The sequence below is a fragment of the Herpailurus yagouaroundi genome, unplaced genomic scaffold (assembly GCF_014898765.1).
Source record: "Herpailurus yagouaroundi ecotype Mexico unplaced genomic scaffold, PumYag 196, whole genome shotgun sequence".
Classification (NCBI taxonomy): Eukaryota; Metazoa; Chordata; class Mammalia; order Carnivora; family Felidae; genus Herpailurus; species Herpailurus yagouaroundi.
In genome coordinates, this window is record NW_024412427.1 from 22,705,140 (window position 1) to 22,731,503 (window position 26,364).

General features: G+C 37.5%; 2 long non-coding RNA genes across 2 annotated transcripts in view; one reads left to right on the forward strand and one right to left on the reverse strand.

Moving 5' to 3' along the window:
* Positions 1-26,364, reverse strand: part of LOC121012486 (uncharacterized) — a 166,017-nt gene that overhangs the window by 134,247 nt on the left and 5,406 nt on the right. Inside the window, exon 2 of the long non-coding RNA XR_005782132.1 lies at positions 10,981-11,098. This is a non-coding gene — a long non-coding RNA (uncharacterized LOC121012486). The remainder of the gene's footprint in view (positions 1-10,980; positions 11,099-26,364) is intronic.
* LOC121012487 (uncharacterized) lies at positions 11,480-25,536 on the forward strand. The gene is made up of 3 exons (XR_005782133.1): positions 11,480-11,610; positions 24,271-24,331; positions 25,203-25,536. It is a non-coding gene; the product is annotated as an uncharacterized LOC121012487 (long non-coding RNA).

Here is a 26,364-nt window from a genome sequence, read left to right on the forward strand (position 1 = left end):
GAGGGACTCTAATCATCCCAGTGTCACCACAATAAATCAGCCAGCACCTACCAGACCTCCAGCTGACCACAGATGCATAAGCAAGCCCCACCAAGATCAGGCAAGTTCCACCCAAATCACTAGAACCCATACCTGACCCATACATAGATTCATGAATAATCATGAATAAATAGGGGTGGCTTATTACACCAAAAAAATTAACTGATATAGTCACATAGATGGTAAATGGCAGAGCGGATTGTGGTAAGGTGGTGGGAAGGAACACGTAGCGAAGGAAGTGTGTTACTGAATCAATTAGCTATTGCTATGCAATAAGCTACCCCAAAATAAAGTGTCATAAAACAACAACCATTTGTTATCTCTTATTAGCCTGTGATTCAACTAGGAAGCTCTGCATCCTGGATCAGTCTTGACTGGTCTTGACAGGTATCAACTATCTTCTGCCAGGCTGGCTGTCAGCTGGCTGGTCGAGGGTGGCCTTAGTTGGGATGACTTGGCTGTGCTCCAAGTATCTCTCACATACCTCCAGCAGGCTAGCTCAGGCATGTCTTTTTGAGGGTGCAAGGGTCCAAGAGAGGAAGCAAAGATGCACATGCACTTTTCAGTAAGATGGTTGCTATCTCATTAATCGAACACATCTCATGGCCAGGCCCAGAATCAGTGTGGAAGGTCACTAACTATGCCGTGGATAAAGAGAGACATGGGAATCTGTCTATTAATGCAATCAGTATTCAATAACAAGTCAATAACCATGAAGCTGGACAGAGAAATGGGTTCTTGGAAGGAGAATAGCAAAATGCCTGTCATAAGAGGAATCAAGATATTTCAGAAATCTCAGAAAACAATGTGATAACTAGATAAAAGTGAGTTCATTCATAAGTACCTGCAAAAAGTACTTGGGCAGAAGTCTATGGAGATCCTATCTACAGATGGCCCCAGCCTGGCCCAGAGTTCCTCCTACTATCTACCCAGCAACAACTCCACAGTATTTCCTGAGAAGAAAATTTCCTAGAAGGCACAAAGGCAGATCCAGGAGGAGCTAAGGTTTTCCAGAATACAGTCTTGGGCCTTGAATACCTTTGGATAGAGCTACAGATGAACATTGCATGGCGTCTGTGACTTTATAATCACTACCACCCCTTGACTGTGAACATACTGTTATTTCTATGTCTTAAATTATAGGGTAAGGGATACTCCTCTAAGGAAAAAAAACCAGCGAATAATTCAAAAGTACATAAGACGAGAAAACTATGGTGTGGTTTCTACCTCATTTCTCAGGGGTAACCATTGCTTTTAATTAGGACACATCCTTCTAGTCTTTTTCCTACACATACTTTTCTGCGTGTGACTTTCATGCATTATTGACCAAGACTGGGGGAATGAGGCCAACATTCTAGGCATCACTCTGACAGTCCAGAAAGCCAGGCTTTTTCTCTATCTTGTCCAACCCTTGTGCCATCCTTCTCTAACCACAAAAATGCTCCCCCTGGAAATGAGTGCCAGTCTGCATGTTTATTAAGGATTAACACTGGAAAATGTAATGTAGAAATGTTGGGGCAGGGGAGAGGTAGAAGAAGATGAGAGAGAAACAAAAGAAAAAAAAAATCAAGAAATATCAGCAGGAAAAAAAGTGTTAAAGTGGAAAAATCTGGAAAATGCTGTGGAGATCCTCTGGGCTGATATTTGATCTCAGGACCTAATGGAAGTACATCACATCCTGAATGAATATGGGTGATTAGCCTAGAGATTAGGTACATCTTAATAATGAACAGGCCAAGAGGGGCCTCACATATCCCATTTAATGTTTACCATTTTTAGTATTATTAAATGGACCATTTCAGTTACAGAAGTCCCACTTCTACCAGAACCTTCTACTTGAAAAGCATATGTGTCAGTTTGCATTGGATTTGGAGGTAGATACGTGTGACAGAAAATGTAAAACAACAGTGCCTTAAGAAAGATAAAAGTTGTATCCCCCTCACACAAGGCGAATATAGATTTAGATGTCTGGGGCAGATTTGGCACTCTGTGATGCCGAAGACCCAAGTTCCTTTATCTTGTTGATCTATTATCCTTTTAACATGGCCTCCACCTCATGGTCCAACATAGCTTCTAAAATTCCAGCCATCAACTTTGCATTCCAGCCTGCACAGTTGGCAGGAAGGCAGTGAAGAAGGGTTGAGACTATTTCTTTAAGGAAACTTCACACAACACGTCCTTTTATACTGCATTGGCCAAAATGTAGTCTCATGACCATGGCTAGCTGCAAGGAAAGCTGAGAAATATAGTGTTTGTTCTCTAGGGAAGGATCTGTGCCCAGCTAAAAATAAGGTGTTTTATCACTAAGTATGAAAGGCAAAGGGATATGGAGGAGCAAATAGTAATCTCAGACATATAAAGTCATCAAAAAATTTCCCCCTGAACCTTATTGAGAAACTGAGTACATAAACACGGATGATGTTTGGGCACCTCAAACTCATTTTAAATATACAGTTTGCTTTTTTTTTTTTTCCAAAGGAGGATAGAAGGAACATTGTCCAAGTTAAAGAAGGCAGAAGATTGAAAATCATCGCAGTCCACTTGGTTTCCACAACCCCAGAGGTCATCCCAGCCCAGTCTTTCCCATAGAACAGTGGGCAATGATCTCAATTATTCTCTAGAGAGTTTGTGGCTATGAAGTTGGTAGCTTTTTCCTTACCTTCAAGGAGGAATACTACCTTTAATTACCCTTCAACAGGGGAGGGGGGAAGTTGAGTCTATTCCTTGGGCATAGAGCCTCACCTGTGACCAGTCTTCCCCAGGCTCTACAAGGAGTGGGAAAAAGAAAGCCTGTTTTGTACTGAGCAAAACAGGCTGAGAGTGCTCTTGAATGTTTGGTGGAGTGCACAGAAAGACACGGGGAAGAGGACAGAAAGCTGAGGGTGAGAACGCCTTTGCATACTTTTATCATTTGGAAGGCACCAGAGAGAAAGATGCCTTGCACTTATAGAAAGTTCTCACTCTCTCTCAGCTTTCATTTTCCCAATATATAAAATAGGGACAATGAAATCAGCCTCATAGGCTTATTAGAAAGGTTATTTGGGAAATACTTGCCAAAATTCCTGACAAACACCTCCACTTAATATGTTTAAGTTCCTTTCTCTTCTTCCTTTTGGAATAATGTAATCTAATTGATTAGTAAGGATACTTTTCTACAAGATAAATTTGGCAAACGGTCTAGAGCTATAATATGGTAGCCACTAGCCATTTGTGGCTATTAAGCACTTGAAATGTGTCTACTATAATTAGAAACTGAATTCTTTATTTTATTTCATTTTAATTTATTTAAGCTTACATTTAAAATCTGATACTTGATTCAAGTATTGGAAAATGCTTATGCATATTTGGAACAACTTGGGCATGTGAATTCCTTTGTTGACCACAAAGTATGAAATTGAAATACACATCAAGGATTTCCTGTGAGAATTTAACACTTGAATTAAGATATGCTGTGTCAAATACTTAGCATATTTTAAAGACTTACTACAAAAAAAGAGAGAATGTAAACTATTTCATTAACAATTTTTACATTAGTAATTTTTATATTTATATTGATTACAAGTTTAAATGATATTTGGATATGTTGGGTAAACAGAATACATTATAATTTTTTTTATCTGTTTCTTTTTACTTCTTTAATGTAGTGACTAGAAAATTTAAAACTGGGGCACGTGGGTGACTCAGTCAGTTAAGCGTTCGACTTTGACTCAGGTCATATTCTCACAGTTCCTGAGTTCAAGCCCCGCGTCAGGCTCTGTGTTGACATATCACAGCCGGGAGCCTGCTTCAGCTTCTGTGTCTCCCTCTCTCTCTCTCTGGCCCTCCCCCACTTGTGCTCGCTCTCTCTCAAAAATAAATAAACTTAAAAAAGAGTTTAGGGGCACCTGGGTGGCTCAGTCGGTTAAGTGTCTGACTTCAGCTCAGGTGATGATCTCACAGTTCGTGAGTTCAAGCCCTGCATTGGGCTCTGTGCTGACAGCTTGGAGTCTGGAGCCTACTTTGGATTCTCTCTCTCTTCCTCCCCCACTCACACTCTGTCTGTCTCTCAAAAACGAATAAAGATTTTTTTTTAATTTTTAAAAAGAATTTAAGAAAAAAATTTAAAACTGCATAAATGACTTGCATTATATTTCTATTGGATAGTGCTTGGCAGAGGACAGCAAATAATTAGATTGAGTTTTCCTACCAGAGTGGCTGGTGATCTTGGCCTTGGTCAGATACTTCATTAATTGAGCACCTATTCTGAGCTAGGGACAATGGAGCAACTGAATCATAAATGAGCATATAAACAAACACTGTAAATAATATAATTACAAATAATTCTCTTGAGTACAAGGAAAAACATATATGCAGTAATGAATGAGGCCAAGAGATTGGGGTAGTTTCCTTAAATGAGAAAGCAGGCAGAGGAGGCTTCCAAGAGGAGGGACATTTGAGTTAAGATTTGAAGGGTAAATACGAACTAGAAGTGCAACAATCTTGATGAGTGGAACATTTTATAGGAATATTAAATGATTGTACTCAACGTCAGACAGTCACTCAAGAGTCAGACTGGGATTATACACTCACATTTGTCAGCCCCCAGAGTCTGTGATCTTAACCATTTGTGAGAAATGATGCTTTTCCCTCTGGTGATAATATGGCCCTAGTCTCCTAAAGGGGCAAAATTATTGCCACTGACTCACTGCCCTTTTCCTGACTTATTGTATAGAACCTATCTCGTCATGTTATGAATGTGGCATTCCCCAGTTAGGTTCCTACGGGCGGGAATCCATAGACAAAGACATGTGCTGTCTTGGAGGAAAGCATCCTTTTCTACTCTTTTTAGTATTTTCATCTTCTCTGACAAGGATAAATTACAAAGATTGCAGAAATGGTGGAAATTATTTCTGAGGAAAGGAGTTAAACAGGTGTTTCTTTCTAAAGCTATGACTTAATGGGGTCAGGCTAACAAGTTTGAGGAAATAGAAATGACCTAGTGGGAAAACAAAGGTAATTCTGAGAGAAGGACAGTGTGGATTTTGGAGCAGGGGACCAACCAGCACTACAGTCCCATGGGGAGTTATTAGACCTGGAAGAGCAGCCATCACTTGAGGCTTTTATAGACTGAAAAATTGATGTAATCTGCTGCATTGGGTTACAGAATTTATAGGCAAAACTGATGAGGAGCACCACCTTTTTCTCAGACTTTGAGTCTCCAGGATTTCTTTTGAAATTCCAGAGAGTGCTGTGAAATTACAAATGTATGGCATGGAACCATTTACACTACAGATCTTGCTTGATGTTTTTTTAATGCCATGGCTAAAAACCCAGAAATCTGGTTAGGCTTTGCTTTACTTCACAAAAGAAAAGGACTAAAGAAAATCTTTATAGGTACAAAAACAAATATGGAGGAAGATGACCCCAGTGCTGTGTGCAAAAGCATGGAGGAGGATATTGAGATTCATAAGTTTGGGGAAAGATCAACATAGCTGTGTCAAAAGAATAATTCAAGTTAAAAAAAACCCTCATTTTTGTGTAATAAAAGAAATTCTATATCTAGCTCCGATCTCTCCCCTGGCCCCAGGCTTATAGATCCAATTGCCCACTTGGTATACAACCACCAATAGAAAAAAAAATCTCATGTCATCCCAAATGGAACATGGCAACAATAGAACTCTTGGGTTCTATATGTAGTTTTTTTCTCACCTAGGGAAATTAGCACTATTTAATTGCTTAAGCCATACCCTCCAATATCCATTCTGTCATCAAATCTAGTTAATTTTACTTCCAAAATGTATTTAGAAGTTCTTTACTTTTTTCCATCTCTAAAATCATTCCCCTTTAGTCCAAGCTGCCATCATTCCATATGGCAGCAAGAGCCTTTGAGCAGGTGTCTTGGCTTTTATTCTTGCTTCCCAATTTGTTGTTCAGGTGGCAATCACAAGCCAACCTAGATCCAAGGTAGCATGGACCATTAAGCAATCAGTGAAAGGAGTGTCAAAGAATTTGTGGCCATTTTTTTTTAACTGCCACACTGACTCTTACAGAAATTGGTACCCCTTGTAAAGTACTTCCTTTGGCATTTCCACTGCTTCTGGTCACAGGCCTTGCCCAATATGAAAAAAGTCCACACCAATGGCATCTTTCCACAAAGTCAGTGTTTTTTTGCATGGTTTACCTACCTACAAGAACTCAGCAAGCCTATCTGTTTAGACTTTGAGGTGGTTAATTCCGAGTAGCCCCTTACCTCTGTGTTATTAGCTCTTCAGTTAGTCTTTGGCAAATTATTTAGTCTCTGTAGGTCTCCGTTTCCTCATGAATTAAGGGTCCTTATATCTCATCATCTCTAAGTGCTTTGCAATTCAGCCAACAAAGTTAGAGTTTAGTCACTGACCATGCTCACAGACTATGGATATGTAGCTAATCATAAGTTTTTAGTTGCACTAATTATAAGAGATCATTTCATCTTTTGATCATGGAACATGATGCAAGTCTTCTGAGGATTTGGGTTGTCTTGCCATCCTTCCTCCGTAGCATCCCTAAATCATTCAAACCAACTCTAGATAGTATGATGATTTCTACAGGCAATTTTATAAAAACTACTTTCTCTTTTTGCCCCAGCCAGTTTGTCCCCATTCTGGTTTTCCCAGCAAGCCCCTGTCTGATTTGGCCTTTTTTTTTCCTGCAGTCTTTTCTTTCTAACTGCTCTAAGTTTTTTCTTCATTTTTGTCTTATTCAGAAGAGGCTTCTTTTTGTTACCATAAATTCATAACAAAAAATATTTTCTCCTCTATTTGTATTTGTTTTGCTCTTGTATTAAAACTACAATGCATGTTGAAACAGAGAACTAATTTACTTTTACATTTGGGGGTTCATTTAACCCAGGGTAAAAGACAAAATATTTTTTTTGCAGCATTATTCAGATGAAAGTTTGTAAAATCCATTGTGATTGAATTACATATAAGGAGAAAATATTTATTTTCTTTATCCTCAAGCCTCTTTTTCTAAATTTTGGTTCTGAAATATACATGAATATATCACATATACGTAAATAAATGTAACAAAAGTGAGTTCTTATGAAAAGACATTTAGTATGTTTAGTCAAACTAAATAGCTATCAGGTTCAAGAGGGTTGAGGTAGCTTAAAAAAAACTTTTTATTGCAGTATAACATATACATGGAAGATTACACAAATAATAAGTGTAGATTTGAGGAACTTTTCACAAACTAAAAACATCCATGTAACCAGCCAAAGGATAGACTTTTATCTTGCTAAAGGATTCTCAGTGGTGGGCTCTTGAGAAACTCCCGTATAATTGTCCTACATTGTTATTAACTTTATGTAAGCATGAGGCTCTTCCCTCCAACTAAATTATACATTCAACATGGTTTCTACAGTGGGACCATAGTTTATACTTCATTTTTTTCTACCACAGAGCTAGCTAAATGCCCTGAACTGAGGACACCTTCAATAAATGAATATGAGCTATATTCAGACTCAGTTTATTAAACATTAATACAAACCAATTTCTTCTTTATATGCTTCTATTTCCTACTTCACCTTCTAGATCACTGACCTTCTGAGTCTTTTTGCTGGCCCCAACCTCATCGGCCAAATGGAATTTCTTGAGACTCTTCTTCATCTATTCTTTCACTCTGAACTCAACTGTTTCCACATTTTTAACTAATATCTATGTGCTGAAGACTCTCAAATTATAACCTATAATATAGTCAATTAATGGCAGTGATGGCCCAGTTAATAGCCTCTTGGAAGCCCTACCCCTTTGCAATGTGACTTTGCAACTGCTCCCATCATGAGGTAGAGTCTTTTTTTCCACCCACTGAATTGGGCTGGCCTTGTATCTCTCCTTGGTAAATAGAATACTGGGGAAGTGATGGTATACCAATTGTGAGTTTAAGTCTCTTCTTTTTTTTTTTTTTTTTATTCTTTATATATGTTTGAGAGAGAGACAGAGAAACAGAACGTGAGTGATGGAGGAACAGAGAGAGAGGGAGACACAGAATCCAAGCAGACTCCAGCACAGAGCCCAATGCAGGGCTTGAACCCACGAATGGTGAGATCATGACCTGAACTGAAGTTGGATGCTTAACCGACTGAGCCAGCCAGGTGCCCCTAAGGCTTTTCTTACTCTTGGAACCTTCTCTCTATTATATGAGTAAGCCCAAGGCAGCCCATTAAGGAATGAAAAACCATGGAGATCATTACACCAACTGACAATCAACCAACCCCTAGAAGCAAACCACCTAGCCAACTTGCAGCTGACCACCAATCCATTAGGGAACCCAAGTGAGACCAAATAAGACACCCAGCTTAACCCAGGGTAAGTTGCCAACCTGAAGAAATAGTTATTGTTTAAGCTGCTGACTTTTGGAGTGGTTTGTTACACAGCATTAGCTGATATACCAGTTTAGACTTATATATAGACATACATTCAACTACCAGCCTGGCATCTCCATATAAATGGTCCACAGCCATCCTAAAAAAAAAAATCTACACTATACTGTCGATTTTTACCCCCACATACAAAACCTCCCCTTTTCAATCTTTTCCTCTTGGAAAGCAGCTCCACTATACATCCAGATATTCAAACACAAAATCTGAAAGCTATCTTTAATTCTTCCTTTCCCTTACCTCTCACACTCAATACATCAGCAAATCTTGTTGACTCTGCTTTCTAAATTTGTCTTGAATCTACACTTCTTTCCAGCACCTCTAACACCACTTCTCCCTGTCTAAGCCTCTGCTGTCTCTTGCTTATAGCGCTACAGTAAGCTCCTATCTGATCTTCCCCACTCTACTGCTAAACTTCTCCAACCCCTTTTCACACAAAAGTTAATTTTGGCTTTAAAAATTCTACGATATCATGTCACTAACCTGCTTAAAACTCTTCAAAGACTTCCCATCATGATTAAAATCAAATCCAAATTTCTTATCATGGCCTGTAAAATCCTACATGACCAAGCCCCTGTCATTCTCTCCAATCTCACCTCCTGCTCCTCTCCCTTTAACTCACCATATCCCAGTCCATTGGCCTTCTTGCTTCTCCCTGAACAACCAAATCCCTCACATCTCAAGACTGCCATTCTTGCTGTTCTGTCTGCTACAAACCTCTTCCCTTGCTTTTTGTTCTTAATCTGGTAGGATCTATTACATCCTTCTCAGGTTAAATCTCACCACCTCTTGGAGGTCTTCTGTGGACACTCTCAAGTGGTATTCCTGCTCCACTCATTTTCCTCCATCAGCCCATCCTGTCCAACTCATTGAAATTATTACAATTTCTTATTCTTTGTATATTTACTTAACAATTCCTTTCTTTTTTCTTTTTTCTTTTTTCTCTTTTCTTTTCTTATTTTTTTGCCTGTCTTTTCTACCAGATCAGAAGTTGCATGAGGGCAGGAGACTGTGGTTACTTTGTTCATTTAATATCATCAATGCTTACCACAATTTCTCTCCCACAGTAGGCACTCAGGAAATACTAGTTGAATAAATGAATTTAATACAATCCCTTCAATAACAATGTCAGATAGATTTTTATTACCCCAATTTTGTAAATAAGAAACTTGAGGATAAATATTATCTGTATAATTATTTTTCAGAGCAGATAAAGGGATGGAAACATGATAGCTAGGCTAATTTGTTTAAAAAAAAATACAGTCGGGGACTGGAACAAAATTAACCTCCTGGGAACATTTACAAGGCCTAATCCTTAATCCCTCAATCCAGTGACTTGATAACCAAGCAAGTGTGCACTTGTTGGGAGGGAATGTTGTAAAGAGATATGAAAAACAACATGCCCCAACTCACAACTGGTTGTTTCCCACCCTTGGACTGTGGTTGCAGCTCCCAGAGTCATGTCCTCATGGAAATAAATCCAGATGTAGGAAGAAAGGGTCATAAAATAATGGTTTTTCCTTAGCACCTCCTTCTTAGCAAAGAGCAAAATATTTCCCAAAAGCCCGCAGCAAATTTTTAGTTATATTTCATTGGCCATAATTTGGTTCTACTCCTACTTCTAGACAAATCATTTGCTAAGGAGACCACAACTGCCACGTCTGGTCTGCATTCATCACCATTCATCACCTGGACTAGGCTTGTTGCCACACAAATGTATCAAGATTTGGTATCTGTGATAGAAGGGGAGAATAGAAATTGATCGTGTAAGCAACAGCATCTGTCACAGCAATTCAATTATCTTGTGTTATTTTGTCCCATTTTATCCTAGAAATTATAGGTGCGATAGATTTAGTCCATGGGCTAGGAAACTCAGAGTTCAATCTCATGACATTGAAGGTCAGCAAGGTTACAGCCTATTTTTCTCAGAAATTGATGAACCCATATGTTGTACTCAAAGAATTTCAACCTTTCACCTCTTGGCAATGGATAAATTCAAATACCAGGCATAGTGAAACAAACAAACAAACAAAAAATGAAATCATAAGGCACTTTTCTGATGGTAAACATAAAATTGTCCTGATAAATAAATCTAGCCATGTTTTAAATTCAGCACTTTATGCAAATATCAAAATACATCCCTTTTGACAAATCTCAATGTTCCTTTCCTCATAGAGACAACTTTCATTTTCCATAAAATTCCACCTCTTTATATTTCATGCAGTCATACAAGAATGCTGAACAGTACGTATAGACTAATAGAGGCAAGTTTGGCCTGGTGGAACCAGCCTTTGCCTGAGAATTGGATTCTAGTCTTGCTATATCCCAAAACTGGCTGTATGAACTTGGGCAAGTTGCTTCATTTCTTCTTCTGTGAAATAAAGAGATTAAATAGACTGAGAGCTTTCTAGGTTCTAAAATTCTGTGATTATATCTGATATCCAAGTTAAAGCCAATTGGACAATGTATTGGTAAGGACAATTGATATTATAACAAAAAATGCCCGAAATTATAGTGGCTTAACACCATAAAAGCTTATTTCTTACATAATGCTCCAACTAGATTCATGAAGTGTTCCTGGTGTCTCCTCCTAGCAGTGTTTCAAGCACTCAGCTTCATTCATTTTATGGTGCTAGTGTCCCCTGCATTTGGCTTCCATGGTTTCTATAAGAGAGAACATGAATAATAAAACCGGAGGTTTTATAGCAGACATGTCAGTCTTGGAAGATGCATTGTCCAGAATCTTGTGGCCAGAATGCATGGCTCCAGACGAAATAAAAGTGAGGTTGGATAATGTAATCTGTGAGACTATAAAGAAGGAACAGGATTGAATAATACTGAGCCAGTGTCAGCCATAAACATTTTTGGATATATTTCTTTCTCTGAATTCCAAGTAACTAAGGGAAATAATAATCTCACTTTGAATATTCCTATTGTGTCACTGCTTATCCTGTGTTCCCTAGTACCTCATACTACCACTATGTTTTATCATGAATTAACTCTTTATATGTCTATGTCTTACTAGTTGCTGGGACCTCCCTGAAAGAGGGACCTTGTGTAATTCCCCTCTATACCCTCAGCGCTCAGCACAGTGGATGACACCTACTAAGGATTGGAGATCCTGAACAAATCAGAAAAGGGGATATATTCCCAACTGCTTTGTCTTGATGTTGGTGGTCCGTGCTCATTCCCAAACATCTATATTGAGGAGGCATGATCTATATGGTTTGATTTTTGTGTCTGTATGGGGGGGAGGGTAATGGTAAAATTATGTTTGTTTAATGCTTTAGAAAAGTTTTAAGAAACAGCATTTGTCATTTCACAGAATGATGGGGAAGGTTTATTAAATGGAGGTGAAGGAGGTAAAACTATCAACTTTGAACCCCATTGGTGTTGCAGAAGGATGGTAGTGAGAGTAGGTAAAGAGATGATTGTGTGTTTGTGAAACTCAGATCTTTTTCAGCACAAGCGGACTGAGCCCATGGCCTTAACAGGAGAAGATATTAAGGCCATCACAATGACTGGCATTATAGTTCTGCTCTAGAACAATTGCTGACATTCCTTCCACCTATCCCATGGTCCAACACTGACACCCAGGATGGCCTAACCCCGAGTCCACTCCCAAAGAAATGATTCTGCAGGTTGATAGAATCTGAAGATGCCCATATCCCAGAATTAGAAACTATCCCTGTGGCAGTCTCAGGTTTTCAGCAAACACACCAGAGATGCACACATGAGTTTCTTTTGTTTCAAGTTAAGGATGCATTTTCATGTTTTTTTAAAATTCAACAATAATAAACATTTGTTGAAAGCCCAACTTCTAGAAATGTACTACTCAATACAGCAGTCACTAGCCACATGTGACTATTAACATTCAAATTTAAATTAATTAAAATTAAACAAAATTCAAAATGCAGTTCCTCAGTCACACTAACCACGTATCAAGTGTTAAATAGCTACATGTGGCTAGTGGCTACCCCAACTGAACAATGCAGCTATAGAATATTTTCTGGCATCACAGAAAATTCTACTGGACAGAACTGTTCTAGAAACTGCTTCCATATAGTGTGTCCAGTTTTCTGGATCAAGTTATCTCAAGCCTATATGGTAGAAGATACAATAAACTCCTTTTAGGATATCAAAAGAGGACCTGTGTTTTGCTAAAATTTAGATATATACATGCAGTTTCTTAAAATAAATTTACATATTTGAAGGGTCAGTCTACCTTGGAAAGCTAAATTTCTCATCTCTAATATGAATGAAGTTTTAACTGCCTGGAACTCAGCCATCGTTATAGATTAGAGGTTAAATAAAACAACAGATCTAATATCTCCTGACATGTTCCAGAAAGAGAGACAGAGAGAGAGAGAACAAGCAATGTGAGACCCTTTTCAGATAACAGTAGAAGCAAGAATGAACTGAAAAGGAACCTTGCCTACCTTTTGGGTATTATCTCCAAACACATATCATTCGAAAAATAAAATTCTATTTTAAAATATTCAAAGCAGTGAAACATTTGTACTCCTCATACATGTTAACCTCTAAGCTGTATAATAAGATATGGCATCATTTTTTTCCCCAAGAGAAGTTAATTTACCCAAAAGAAAAGTGAATTGGCCAGGAACCTATTTTGTCATTGGTCCAGGAGAGGCAAGAATCCTACCTAATCATCAGAGAGGCCATCTGGGCTAGTTATTAGAGATGTTCATAAAAATTTTAGCTCTATTTCTCCAGGAATATGGGAGATCCACTTCACCACTCCCTAAAGTAAGAGAGGCCAGATAACTTGTTTGCGTGGTTAAATATGAGCAGGAGTGATGTATGTCTCTTCCAGTGTTAGCATTTAAGTTCCTGTGCTTGGCCGTTTCCTCCTTTCTCCTCATGATGACAATCATGGAAGCCCACATGGGAGTTTCCATTCATGGAAATCCATTAGTGATTATGATGAAGAAAGGCCCTGCTAATTTGTATCAGACAAACAGCAAGTAAAAGAACCAACTTTTATTATATTAAGCCATTATGAATATGAAGGTGTTTGTTACTGCAGTACAATCTAGCCTGTCATGACCAATATCATCCAAATTCAGGTCATATGGCTCAAAATGGAAACAATGAGTTCTGAGCCCTTTGTTTTTGTGAATAAAAATAAAAAAGCCATACATATGCAGATCAAGAGTTAGACAGAGGCAAGGGATCAAATTTGACAAAGTCAGTACTAGCCTGGATTTCCTATAGGCATTAAACATAGGAAGAAAAAATAGCTTGTTCATGTGAGCATAAATGGTATGTAGAGATTTATTTAAGCTCTTCTGTGAGGCGGGGCCTCTTTTTTTTGCATGGTTGAACTAAAAAATGCTATATAGGCTATGTATATCTATGATGCTTTTCCTACAAGAGGCTTAAAATTTTCATTCCCTTCTTTCTAGATATGCTGCTAAGACCTTTTTTTTCCCCTTTAAGAAAAAATAAACCATTGAGATTAACATCCAGCTTGCTGAGTCATTTGTTTTCTACTTGATGTTAACTACAGGGATCTGAAGGCAGCAAGGAGAGAGAGAGAAAGAGACACAGAGACAGAGATGAAGACATGGAGAAAGAGAGAAATTTAGGGAGAGAAGGAGAAAGATTGATTCTAGAAAGAAAGAAGAAAAATCTGTTAAGTCAAATGGAAAAGCAAAAATAAAACTTGAAAGATTTGGCTATGACATCAGTTTTCTTACTCTGTAGTGGAAGCCCTTTATACAATATTTTAATGAAAACTGTAATGTGATTAAGGTTTGAATCGGATTTTCAGAGTGGAAAAGGGCAAGGTCATTAGAATGGGAAAAACCTAATGTTAAAGTGCAGTGCCTCCACTATTAGCTGTCTGACTAACAAAAGTCAGCTAACTTTTCTGAGTCATGATTTCTTTGTCTATAAAAAGAGAATAAAAAAACTTAGCATATACGTTGGTCGGAAAGATAGAATGCTATAAAATACAGTAAAGGACATTGGAAAGTGTATGACACCAAGCAGAGATCACTGTTTCTTTCTCTCTTTGGACTCTCACATTATCTCTTCTTTATTCTACCAGAAAGTTTCTTTCTCTATAAGGCTTTTTGAATACCAGCTTTAGAAAGGGAAACTGTAGTTCTAATTCTGCCGCTTACTGGAATACTGTGTTAAGTTTTTCACATTCCTGGGGCACCTGGGTAGCTCAGTCAGTTAAGCATTCAACTCTTGATTTTAGCTCAGGTAATGATCTCACAGTTCATGGGATGAAGCCCTGTGTGGGGTTCTGTGCTGGGTTCTCTCTCTCTTTCTCTCTCTCATAATAAATTAAAAAAATGTTTTAAAGTTTTTCACATTCCTTATTTAATATTCATATAATTCTCTGTAAGTTTTTCCCCCTTTTACAAAGGAAGAGGCTTATAGAGAGTTAGAAACTTGCCCAAGTTCACATAGATAGCCTTTTGGTAATCTAATGCCACAATAATGCAGTCTTGCAAAATTCCTCAAATTCAGGGGCTCATAAACAGCCGTTTGGTATGCTTGTCAACCTGTGGATCAACTGGGAAGTTCTGCTCATCTGAATTGCCTCAGCAGGGTCCACTCATGCAACTGCAGTCATTTGGGGTTTGACAAGTCTCTCTAATCTATGACCAAAGAACAATAAGTGAGCAGCAGGAAATGGAGTAATCTCTGACTTCTTCATTAAATGAAATGCTGACCATGAGCCAGCAAACTAACCTTCCTTGGACCCTAAGCCAGGGACCTCCTTTGGTCCAATGCCTTAAATCTGTACAGACCTGGAATAGGGAAATGATGAAGCCAATGATTCTGACAGAAAGGATGCCTCGATCTCCATTTAGTCCCTGAGAGAGACGACTGACAGCAGGACAGAGCCTAGTAAGGGCATATAAAAAGCTTCTAACCCCTAGAAGGGACTAGAAGGGAAGGATTTCAAGGGAAGGGCAATCAAGCTTGGGAATACACCACAGCTAGAGATGATTGGAGTTGATGCTTCAACACAGTGCCACACCAAAATGTGGTCCATGAACCAGCAGCATCAGCATCACTTGGGAGTTTGTTAGAAGTGTGGACTCTTGGGACTCCACCCTAGACCTCCTGAGTCAGAATCTCAGAAGCACTTTTTTAGGAAGAATCAAAATAGACTCATATCATTGAAATAGCATCTGTAGCCAGATTTTCACTAGTAGGTGAATTAACCCTTCAAGTCCCAGCACCTTGCTGAGCCTCTGACGTCCCAGCCAAGCATTTAATACCTTCAGTTGCTCAACTGGCCCCACTCTCTAGAATGAGCATCTATTATTTTTGCTTACTTAGCATCCATTCCCCTTCCTGTTGACCTCACTCAGAGACCATTCTCCTCCCCAACTCCCAGTCCATGTCTTTTGGATGGGATTTATCATGGGAATGGCCATGTGACCCAGGGTACCGAATTAGAGCACAACACCCTTCCAGTCATAGTGACTGGTTCTGGAAGAAGCACATAACCCAGGACTAGCCAATGAAAAGAATAGTCAGGAATATTTGTTGGAACTATTAGAAAAGCAGCATGCTCTTTTCTGCTATTGAGCACAGCTAGTGGAGTCTATCTGAGAATGAAGTCAACACACAGATGTTAAGAGATTAATTTTTGATGACATCGTTTGAGCACCTGAATCTAGCTTTGCTTGAAGCCAGACCTAACGCTAGAGGTTTTAATTGTGTCAATACGTTGCCTTTTTTGCCTAAGTTATTGAAATTTGGATTTCTATAACTTGTGAGAAACATATTCCTGATATACAAAGCCACCCCATGTTCTAAGCTTGCTGACCCCACACAAGTCCTCACTCAGCTCTCAGCTTCCACTCTCTCTTCTGTTCCTCATCACTCGTGACATGGTCATTTTCCAAACTCCAAATTTCAAAATTGTTTGTAATTGTACTTGTTTCCATGGTCACAAGCCAAATGGAGTTTCATAAGATAATATTGGTCATGACCCCAGAGATTTGGGTGAACATTATTTTTCCCAAGTATAACAGACCTGAAGTTTTGGGTTCTATCAAAACCTCATTATTCAAAATGTGGACCAGGAGCATCAGCATCATCTAGGAGCTTGTTAGAGATACAGAATTTCAGACACCACCATGGATCTGCTGAATCATAATTTTCATCTTAACTAATCCCCAGTAATTCATGTACTCAAGTGGCAAAAGTCACTGTCTGGGAGTTAGAAGACTGGTCCTATCTTCCTCTGTCTCAGTATTTTTTTACCTGTGAAATGAACAGACCAGGCTATTTCAGAGATTTACTCCAACCTGGACTTTCTATGATACTCATGTTTTTCAGTCCTTGACTCAGACTGTGACAGCCTAGCATGCAAATTAATAGAAACGGCAGGGGGTGGGAGTCAGAAAAATAAAAGAATGCTTCTGTCAGTCAGAAAGCAATTGGTTGGACCCTTTGTGTAAAATGATATCAACCTCCAAGTAGAAACATAGTCTATTTTAAAAATGAGAAAACAAGCCCAGAGAGGTAAACCGGTTTTCAAAAACCCACATAGCACAGATACAGCAGAACAGAAATGGGAAGATACAGTATTGCTGAGAAGGTACAAAAGAACAGGGGTTAGTGTTTGCACATGGTTGTTCTGGTGCTGGGCTGCCTAGGCACTTATTACAGGGTCCTTGGGAAGATACTTAACTGTTTCGTGTCTTGGTGTACTCATTTGTCCAATGGACATTATAATAGTACAAACTTCATGATATTGTAGGGAATTACATCTGTAAAGTGTTTAAACTATGCCAGCAATATATAACATTTGATATATGTTTGTTAAAGAAATAAAAATAAATCTTGATCCCAGTCTAGAATGATTTCCATAGTATACTGCAGCTCTCCCATGCCAGAAATATCCTCTCTTTCCCCACAAGATTTCTATAACCACCAGGCAATGTGTCTGAAACCCTACCTTAGTTCTTTTTAAAATTACTTTAGTATTTTTTAGCTTGGTGAACATAAATTAATTTAACACGAATTTAATATTAATTAGTTAATAAATGGTGATCCATTTTTAATAGAAACTACCAAGGCAGCAGGTTAGCTCTGCTAAGGTCTTAAAAGGAAAAAGGGATTTAATTAAAAGATTGAGTGAATAGAATGAAACAAAAAGAAAATAAACAAGGTAACTCCTATTCACCAATTTATCAACGGCTTACCCACAGCAATAGTTTGAAATACTGGATACATTTGGGAGGCTTTAAAAACATTATCAATGTCCAGGGCTACTTCAACCTAATTAAATTAGAATTTCTGGAAATGGTACACAAGCATGAGTGTTTTTAAAAAGCTCCCTCTAGTAGGCTGAATGATGTCTCCCAATGATACCAGGTTCTAATTTCTGGAACCTATAAACATTATTTCATTTAGAAAAAGTGTCTTGCAGATGTGATTAAGTTAGGGACCTTGAGATGAGATTATCCTAGGTTTTCTGGGGTAAGGTTTAAATGAAATCAGGCTTCATGTATCCTTATGAAAGGGAGAGATTTGGACATATGAGCACAGAAGAGAAGGCAATATGCACTTAAGAAAATTGTGTATTCTGTTGTTGGGTGGAATGTTGTATAGATGTCTGTTAGGTCTAGTGTGTTTTAGTGTTGTTCAAGTCTTTGAACGTTATTGATCTTCTATTAAGGTCTTCTATATACATTGAAAACGGAGTGTTGAAGTCTCCAACTATTATTGTTGGAAGTATCTATTTTTCCCTTCAGTATATTTGTGGTTTTGCTGTGGTGTATATATTATTATGTCTTCTTGAGCAATTGACACTTTTATTATTATAAAATGTCCTTCTTTGTCTCTAGTAATAATTTGTGTCTGAAGACCTATTTTATCTGTTATTAGTATGGTCAGTCTGGTTCTCTTATATTTGTTTGCATTATCTTTTTATGTCTTTTTTACTTTCAATCTATTTGTATCTTTGACTATAAACTGGGTCTCTTATAGCCAGCATATAGTTGGATATTTGAACAATTTAACCAATTTCTGTCTTTTGATTCAAGTGTTTTATCCATTTACATTTAATACAATTGATGAGGTAGGCTTTATGTCTGTCCTATTGTTATTTGTTTTCTACATGCCTTATGTCTTTTTCCTTTACTCCAACTGCCTTCTTTTGTGTTAGATATTTTCTAGTGTACCATTTTAATTTCATTGTCATTTTGTTTCTTTTACTATGTTTTCTAGTTATTTTCTTAGTGGTTGCCCAGTGCTTAGTACTTCATGTAAGGCAGTTGTGCTACAACAAATTTCTCAGGTGTTTTGTTATCTAGGAATGTCTTAATTTCTTTTTTGAGTGATAGTTTTGCTAATACAAAATTCTTGCTTGGAAGTCTTTTTCTTTCAACACTTTGAATATATCATACCATTGTCTTCATGGTTTCTGATGAAAAATCAGCTGTTAATCTTATTGAGGATGGCTTATATGAGATGAATCACTTCTGTATCTGTTTTCAAGATTTTTTCTTTGTATCTCCTTGAGTTTTCCTACTTGAAGTTCAGTAAGTTTCTTAATTATTTAGATTAATGTAATTTTCCAAATTTGGGATGTTTTGGCCATAATTCCTTCAAATATTCTTCCTATCCCTTTCTCTTCTCACTTTCTTATACTCCCTTTATGCATATTTGGTACACTTGATGGTGTCCCACTTGTCTCCAAGGTTCTATTAATTTTTTAAATTCTTTTTACTTTCTGTTTCTCAGACTGAATAATTTTAATTGACCTATCTTTATTTATTTTTTAAAAAAATTTAAAGTTTATTTTTGAGAGAGAGAGACAGAGCTTGAGTGGGGGAGGAGCAGAGAGAGAGGGAGACACAGAACCTGAAGCAGGCTCAAGTCTCTGAGCTATCAGCACAGAGCCCAATGCAGGCTTGAACCCACAAACCATGAGATCATGACCTGAACCAAAGTCGGATGCTTAATCGACTGAGCCACCCAGGTACCTCAATTGACCTATCTTTAAATTTGCTAGTTCTTTCTTTGGCCAACTCAAATCTACTACTGTCCTTCTCTAATGAATTTTTCATTTCAGTTACTATACTTTTAAGCTCTGGAATTTCTATTTGGTTCTTTTTAAAAATAATATCTATCTCTTTATTGATATTCTCTATTTGGTTGAGTTATTTTTCTAATAGTTTCCTTTAGTTCTGTAGACATGAGTTAGTTCTTTTAGTTCTTGACATACTGATAATCACCAACTTAATTTTTTGCCCAGTTAGTCCAGTGTCTAAGTGTCCTCATGGGAAGTCTCTATTGATCATTTTCCTCCTGCTTATGGGCCATATTTCTTTACATGCTTCAATACTTAGTTAAAAACTGTACATTTAAAATAGTATAATGTGACAACTCTGGAAATCAGATTCTGTCACCACCACTACTCCTAGCATTTATTACAGCCACTGTTTGTTAGTTTAGTGATTTTCCTAAACCACTTCAGTAAAATCTGTATTCTTTATTGTGTGTGGCCCAAAGTCTCTGTTCAGCTAACTTAGTGGTCAGCTAATGAATGGACAGATTTCCTTAAATGCCTTGAACCAATAGGTCTCACAGTCTTTGCAGAGAACCTCTGTGTGTTAGGGTAGTGTTTCAACACTCTAGCAGGCAGTTTACAACACTACCTTAGTCTTTACTTCCTGCTTTTGCAGAATCTCAAGATCATGCAGAGCATAAGGCCTTCTCAGATCTTTTCAGGGCATGTGCACAGCCCTATACATCTGTATGAATATCTAGATTCCCAGGAATATATTGGAGTTTTTCAAAGCCCCTATGTGCATCTCACTTCTCAGCATTTCCTTTTAAGTTTCTTTGTCAGCATCTTGTTTGCCCCAACTATTATTACTGCCTCAGGCAGCTGCTATGTTAAACATTTGCTGCTGACTGTTTTTGACAAATGCCCTGGGGAAAACACTGTTCACACTGAGTTCTGAGTCATTTCAAAGACAAGCACTGAGAGTGGTAGTTTCCAGGAAACTTTCAAACAAGTAAAGTAATGACAATTCTCTTTGGATGGGGCTTCTGGGGAGCTCCAAATCAATTATGTCCCCCACCTTCATTGTCTTCTAGGCTGCTAGGCTTTCAGGGCTACCACAGAACTGAGGAGAGGGGGTGGGAATAGAGAAAGTTAAATGGTAAAAAATTTGCTGTCCTTACTTAGATCTAGGCTTTTTGTCTTTTTTTTTTTTTTTTAATACATGCTCTTCAAATTGTTGCATAGCTTTAGTTAATTTCCAGAGTCTACAAAGTCTGTTTGGTTTTGACAATTTTTGCCAGTGAGTTTATTGCTTTTATGGAGTAACATATTTTGGAGGTCCTTACTCCACCATTCAAAACTGGCTCTCCCATAAACACAATTATATTATTGAGATGTTGACTCTCAACCAGACTTCTGCCCAGATATTACCTTTCACATCTCACTTTTCAATTTTAATCCAGACTCTCTCTTTAGCTAAAGGGTTAAAAACACATTTCAATATTCATTTTTATTCTCCACTATAAAAGTGGATAGCATTTTAACAGACTGAGAAAATAAGATTTTAGAATTGCCAAGGTATTATAAGATAGTCATTTAGGGAGAACACTCCAGCCCACACAAACCAAGTGTACCTCTTTAAAAGCATTTTGAAATAATTTCATAATTTTGTTATCTCTATTTTTTTTTACTTTTTTTTTATTTGAGAGAGCGAGAGAGCATGTGTGTGAGTGGGAAAGAGGAGCAGAGGGAGAGATAGAAGAATCTGAGACAGGTTCCACATTCAGCATGTGGAACCCAATAGAGGGCTCACTACTCTGGGATCGTGACCTGAGCTGAAATCAAGAGTTGAACGCTCAACCAACTGAGACACTCAGGCACCTCTATCTCTATTCTTTTTAAGAGTTAATATATTCACATTAAAAAATGAGAAATTAAAAAAATATAAAATCATGAGTCTTTGTCTTTATTCTTTCCCAAAGGAACTATCTTTAAATATTTCAATTTTAAGTTCTTCTTGTTGTTTATAACTTTAATTTTAAATTACATACTTCTATTCTTGATGCATGAAATTTGAATAGTATGTATTAACTCTCCTTTTTAAAGATTAGAACATCATCTAATTGACTCTTTCTCTCTTTTTAAAATTTTTTTAAAAAATGTTGATTTATTTTTGAGAGAGAGAGAGAGAGAGAGAGAGAGAGACAGAGCATGAGTGGGGGAGGGGCAGAGAGAGAGGGAGACACAGAATCCAAAGCAGGCTCCATGCTCTGAGCTGTCAGCACAGCCTGATGTAGGACTCAAATCCACGAGCCCTGAGATCATGACATCAGCTGAAGTCAGATGCTTAACCAACTGAGCCACCCAGGTGCCCTGGCTCTTTCTCTCTTATTCAAACAACCAAACTTTGTTACTTTCATTGAATTTTTGTTTTCTGTTGATTGATTTTATACATAACTTTGTATATAATCATGTAATATGATTAAACCTTATTTCTTTCTTCTATCAACTTTAGAGTAATTCCCTTAAACCTTTACCACAGAAAATTAGTAAATTGGGGCTTGTATATTAAATGACACCTCTCCACCTTATCCCCTCCTCAGCTCCCTCCTTTAACTACCACATTCTGACAGTTCTATCACCACTTTTATAGTTTAGGACTCATAACATTTAGATTCTGTTAGGAAAACATAGTGAAGTTTCTTGTGCTTGATCTACCACTTGATTATAAACTTTAAAAATCAATAAATAGCATTTATAGCATTATGATCATATAAATACTATTCACTGCAGAACCAAGCAGTGACTCTTTAAATATTCCTATGACACCAAATCTTCACACAAAGAAAATAATCAAACAAAAAGGACAAACAGAAGCTCTTTCCTTAAGCTCCATCAAAAATTGCTCAAAACTGGGGGCTCCTGAGTGGCTCAGTTAGTTAAGCATACGACTTCAGATCAGGTCATGGTCTCACAGTTCGTGGGTTTGAGCCCCATGTCAGGCTCTGTGCTGACAGCCCAGAGCCTGGAGCCCACTTCAAATTCTGTGGTTCCCTCTCTCTTTGCCTCTCCCCTGCTCTCACTCCATCTGTCTCTCAAAAATGAATAAACATTTTTTAAAAAATTGCTCAAAATTGTGTCATATTTGGACCAAAAATGTATGGTAAGCTTTCATTTTTCCTGACATTTATAGGACACTTTTATTTTTATTATTGTTCAGAGACCTATGTCATTGTCAGACTAATACACCTTTTAAATTACACTATTTGTTATCTAATTTTTACTGTTTATTTCTGTACTTGCTTCCTAGTTTTGATCCTAGGAGAAATAAATCCTACATTAGTTCTAACATTTACTAAATCCCTAGTCTTCTGCATTTTGTGTGTTTTTTTGTGTATTGTTGTTTTTCTGGGGTACAATCCTCAGAAAATATTTTTATTTGCAGACTGAGTGCACAGGAAGTAAGCATCCTGAATCTGTGTATTTCTGGAAATGTCTTTATTTTGACCTTAATTCCTTATCAACATTTTAGCTTAATAGAGATTTATAGACTGCAACTTATTTTTCTTCTAACACTTCAAGATTTATTCCATTGCCCTCCTATCATCCAGATTTGCTGATGAGAAGTCTGGTGTTGATGTAATTCGTGTTTCTTTGTAAGCAACCATCTTTATTTCCTCTATAGAAGCTCTTAAAACCTTCTTCAAGTAAAGTGGGATATTATGCAAAAGAAGAAGCATACTCATTGTGTGGGATTAACAATGCTAACCTATTCATATTAATAACTGAATCATCATTTAACAAAAAGTCATGGCATTGAGAGGATGGGGAAAGGGTAAAGGGGTAATATAAGAGAGCTTGATTATCATTGATCGTAACAATAAACCCAATGATAGTCTATTTTATGAGTCAAGAATTAGCAATATCTGCACATTATTTAGAAACAAAAAATACTTTACCCAAAGGAAACACTAATGTCATTAAAAACTGTTACCTTTATATAGAGATAGATAGATAGATAGATAGATAGAGATATAGACTTATATATATTATACATAATATATATAAACAAATATATAATGTCAAGAGGAGAAAAGTGCTATGAAGACAAATAATTCAGGGTAAGAGAATAAAGAATGATAGTGAATTGGAGATTAGCATGATTAGCTAATTTGGATTGTCAGAGAAGACTCCTTTGGAAAAGTAGCATTTGAGGAGGTGAGACATGAGAAGATCTGGGGAAGAATGTTTCAGGTAAAGGTAATAGCAAATACAAAGGTCCTGAGGTGGAAGTTCATTTGATTGTACAATGAACAACAAGAAGGCCAGTATGATTATAATGGAAATAAGTATAAGGAGAGTGTTGGGAAATGAGTTTCAAGAGGTGGCCAGAAGCCTGATCTTGTAGGGTAGGAGAAGGACTTCTAAAAGTCATAGGAGCCATTAAATGTTTTTTGAGAAAGATTTTTTTTTTTTTTGCAAGTGCCATTGTGATAGCTATATGAAAAAATAGGGGCTAGGAGACAAACTAGGAGGCTACTGTAAGAGCCTAAGTGAAAGATGATGGTGGCTTCAACTGTAGAGGTTGAGAAGTGGGTGAATTTAGAAAAAGTATTGAAAATAGAGCAACATTTGCTCACACATGAGATGTTCACGGGAAAGAGATTAGTGAAATAAGACAAGATTTTATCCTAAAGAAATAGGTGAATGTGGATGCCATTTACTAATATGGGGAAGAGAGCCATATTGGAGTTAAAAATCTCAAATTCTACTTGGTACATGCTAGGTTTTATATCCATATTTGCTTTATATTTATGTTCAGGTATTGAGTAGGAAGTCGGATGGACAAGCTGAAGTTTAAAAGATAAATCAGGGCTGAATACGTAAATATGAGGACATTAACACATAAATGCCACTCAAGGTTCTAGAACTGGATAAAATCACCAAGAAGTGAGTGCATAGATAGGAGAAAAGGTACATGACTGAGCCTATAGAGCTGGGAAGATGAAGAAAAGCCAGAAAAGGAGAACGAAACTAAGATCCTTCTGAGTGCTAATTTAGTAAGCAGGACACCTACTGAGATTGTTAATTAAGAATGTAAGAGATGAAGAAGAGTGGAGGAAATCAACTGATGCATATATATGTTCAGTTTGACATACCTTGATCTTACAGATGAGAGTATTCAGTAAGAAGCTAGGAATATGACTCAAGCTCATAAGATGGGACTGATAACATAAAATTAGCGGTCCTACATACATAAAGAATGCTTAAACTCAGGGGGCATGAATCAGATTCTTTTAAGATAACATGTGAAGGAAGGACTAGGACATTGGTTCCTATTTTCCTACCATGAAGACTACAGGAGTCTGAAAAACTCAGTCAGAATTCTCATGTATTAATTTAGAATTAAAATAGAATGGCTCAGTCAGTTAAGCAGTTAAGTGTTGGACTCTTGATTTTGGCTCAGGTCTTGATCTCACGAACCATGAGATCAAGCTCTGCCTCAGGCTCTTGCTGACAGTGTAGAGCCTGCTTAGGATTCTCTCTCTCCCTCCCTGACTACCCCTCCCCCACTTGTGCATGCTCTCTCTAAATAAATAAAATTTTAAAAAAATTTAGAATTGAGATAATAATTGCTTGTACATATAGCGCAGAGAATTGTGAGAATAAAATGAGACCGTGTGTGATAGTGCTTTATAATTTGTACAGGCCTTTGCAAATGTGAGCTGCTAAATTTTCTTCTCTTTGGCTTAGAGTGCAAAAGTTTTCATGGTGGAGAGTCAGGACACATTACATGGACAAATGGAGCTCCCAGAGGGCTTGTGTGGAGCTCAGGAAAATGTACAGCTTAATCTGCTGGGCACCACAATTCTGCTGCTTCAACTCATTTGCTATGGAAAATGAGGAGTCAACAAACAAGGGAGAGAAACAGAGATGGGGGCACTTCATAGAGCACTTTAAGAAATGGAATGAGCAGTACAGAGTGTCAAGTGAAGGCAGAAGTTAAGAAAGATGGGAAGTCCATTGGAAATGACCAGGAGATCATTGACATTACCTGCTGAGATATTAAACTGAATAAATGCTCTGGTGTTAGGTAGCAGAATTGTGCTGTCTTTCATGGCCAAAACCAATCGAATAGTTCCAGATATCCTTTGTACATTCCCAGACATATCCTGAATTATTCACTTTAACCCATCTCACCCTGATTTTTACTGCCTGAGTTCCTGGCTCCTGGAATAAATTCTTATTTATTTGTTTATGTATTTATGTATTTATGTATGTATGTATGTATGTATTTATTTATTTATTTATTTATTAAATAAATTCTTATTTAAAATCTCCTATCATTCCCTCAAAACCAGTGGCCAACCTTGCTGTTCTGTTCTGACTTCCTCGACTGACTCTTTCAAGTACATTTTGACTGCATCATCTTGACCCAATTCTTATTTATGCTCCTTATTTGGTATTGATCTCTAAATTCCTTCCTTGATTATACTTGGCACTCTTCTCCTTTAACTCTGTTGTTTCTGTTTACTCCAAGTAATCATCTTGCCAGCCTAGATCTGTTTCTTGGAATTCATCCCAACCAAACCTTGTGGTCAGTGTCCATAGACTCATCCCATTAGCAATGGAACCCTAAAGCTGTTAATGAAAAAAGTCATACACAAGCCACAATATGTTGAGGCAGAGAGGTTAGCTGTAAAGGGAGGATCTGATAGTTAATTTTATGGGTCAACTTGACTAGGATACAAAGTGCCCAGATATTTGGTCAAACATTATTCTGGGTGTTTCTGTCAGGGTATCTTTGGATAAGATAAACATTTAAATCAGTAGACTGACTAAAGCAGATTACCCTTCCTAATGTGGTCAGCCTCATCCAATCAGCTAAAGGCCTAAATAGAATAAAAAGTCTGAA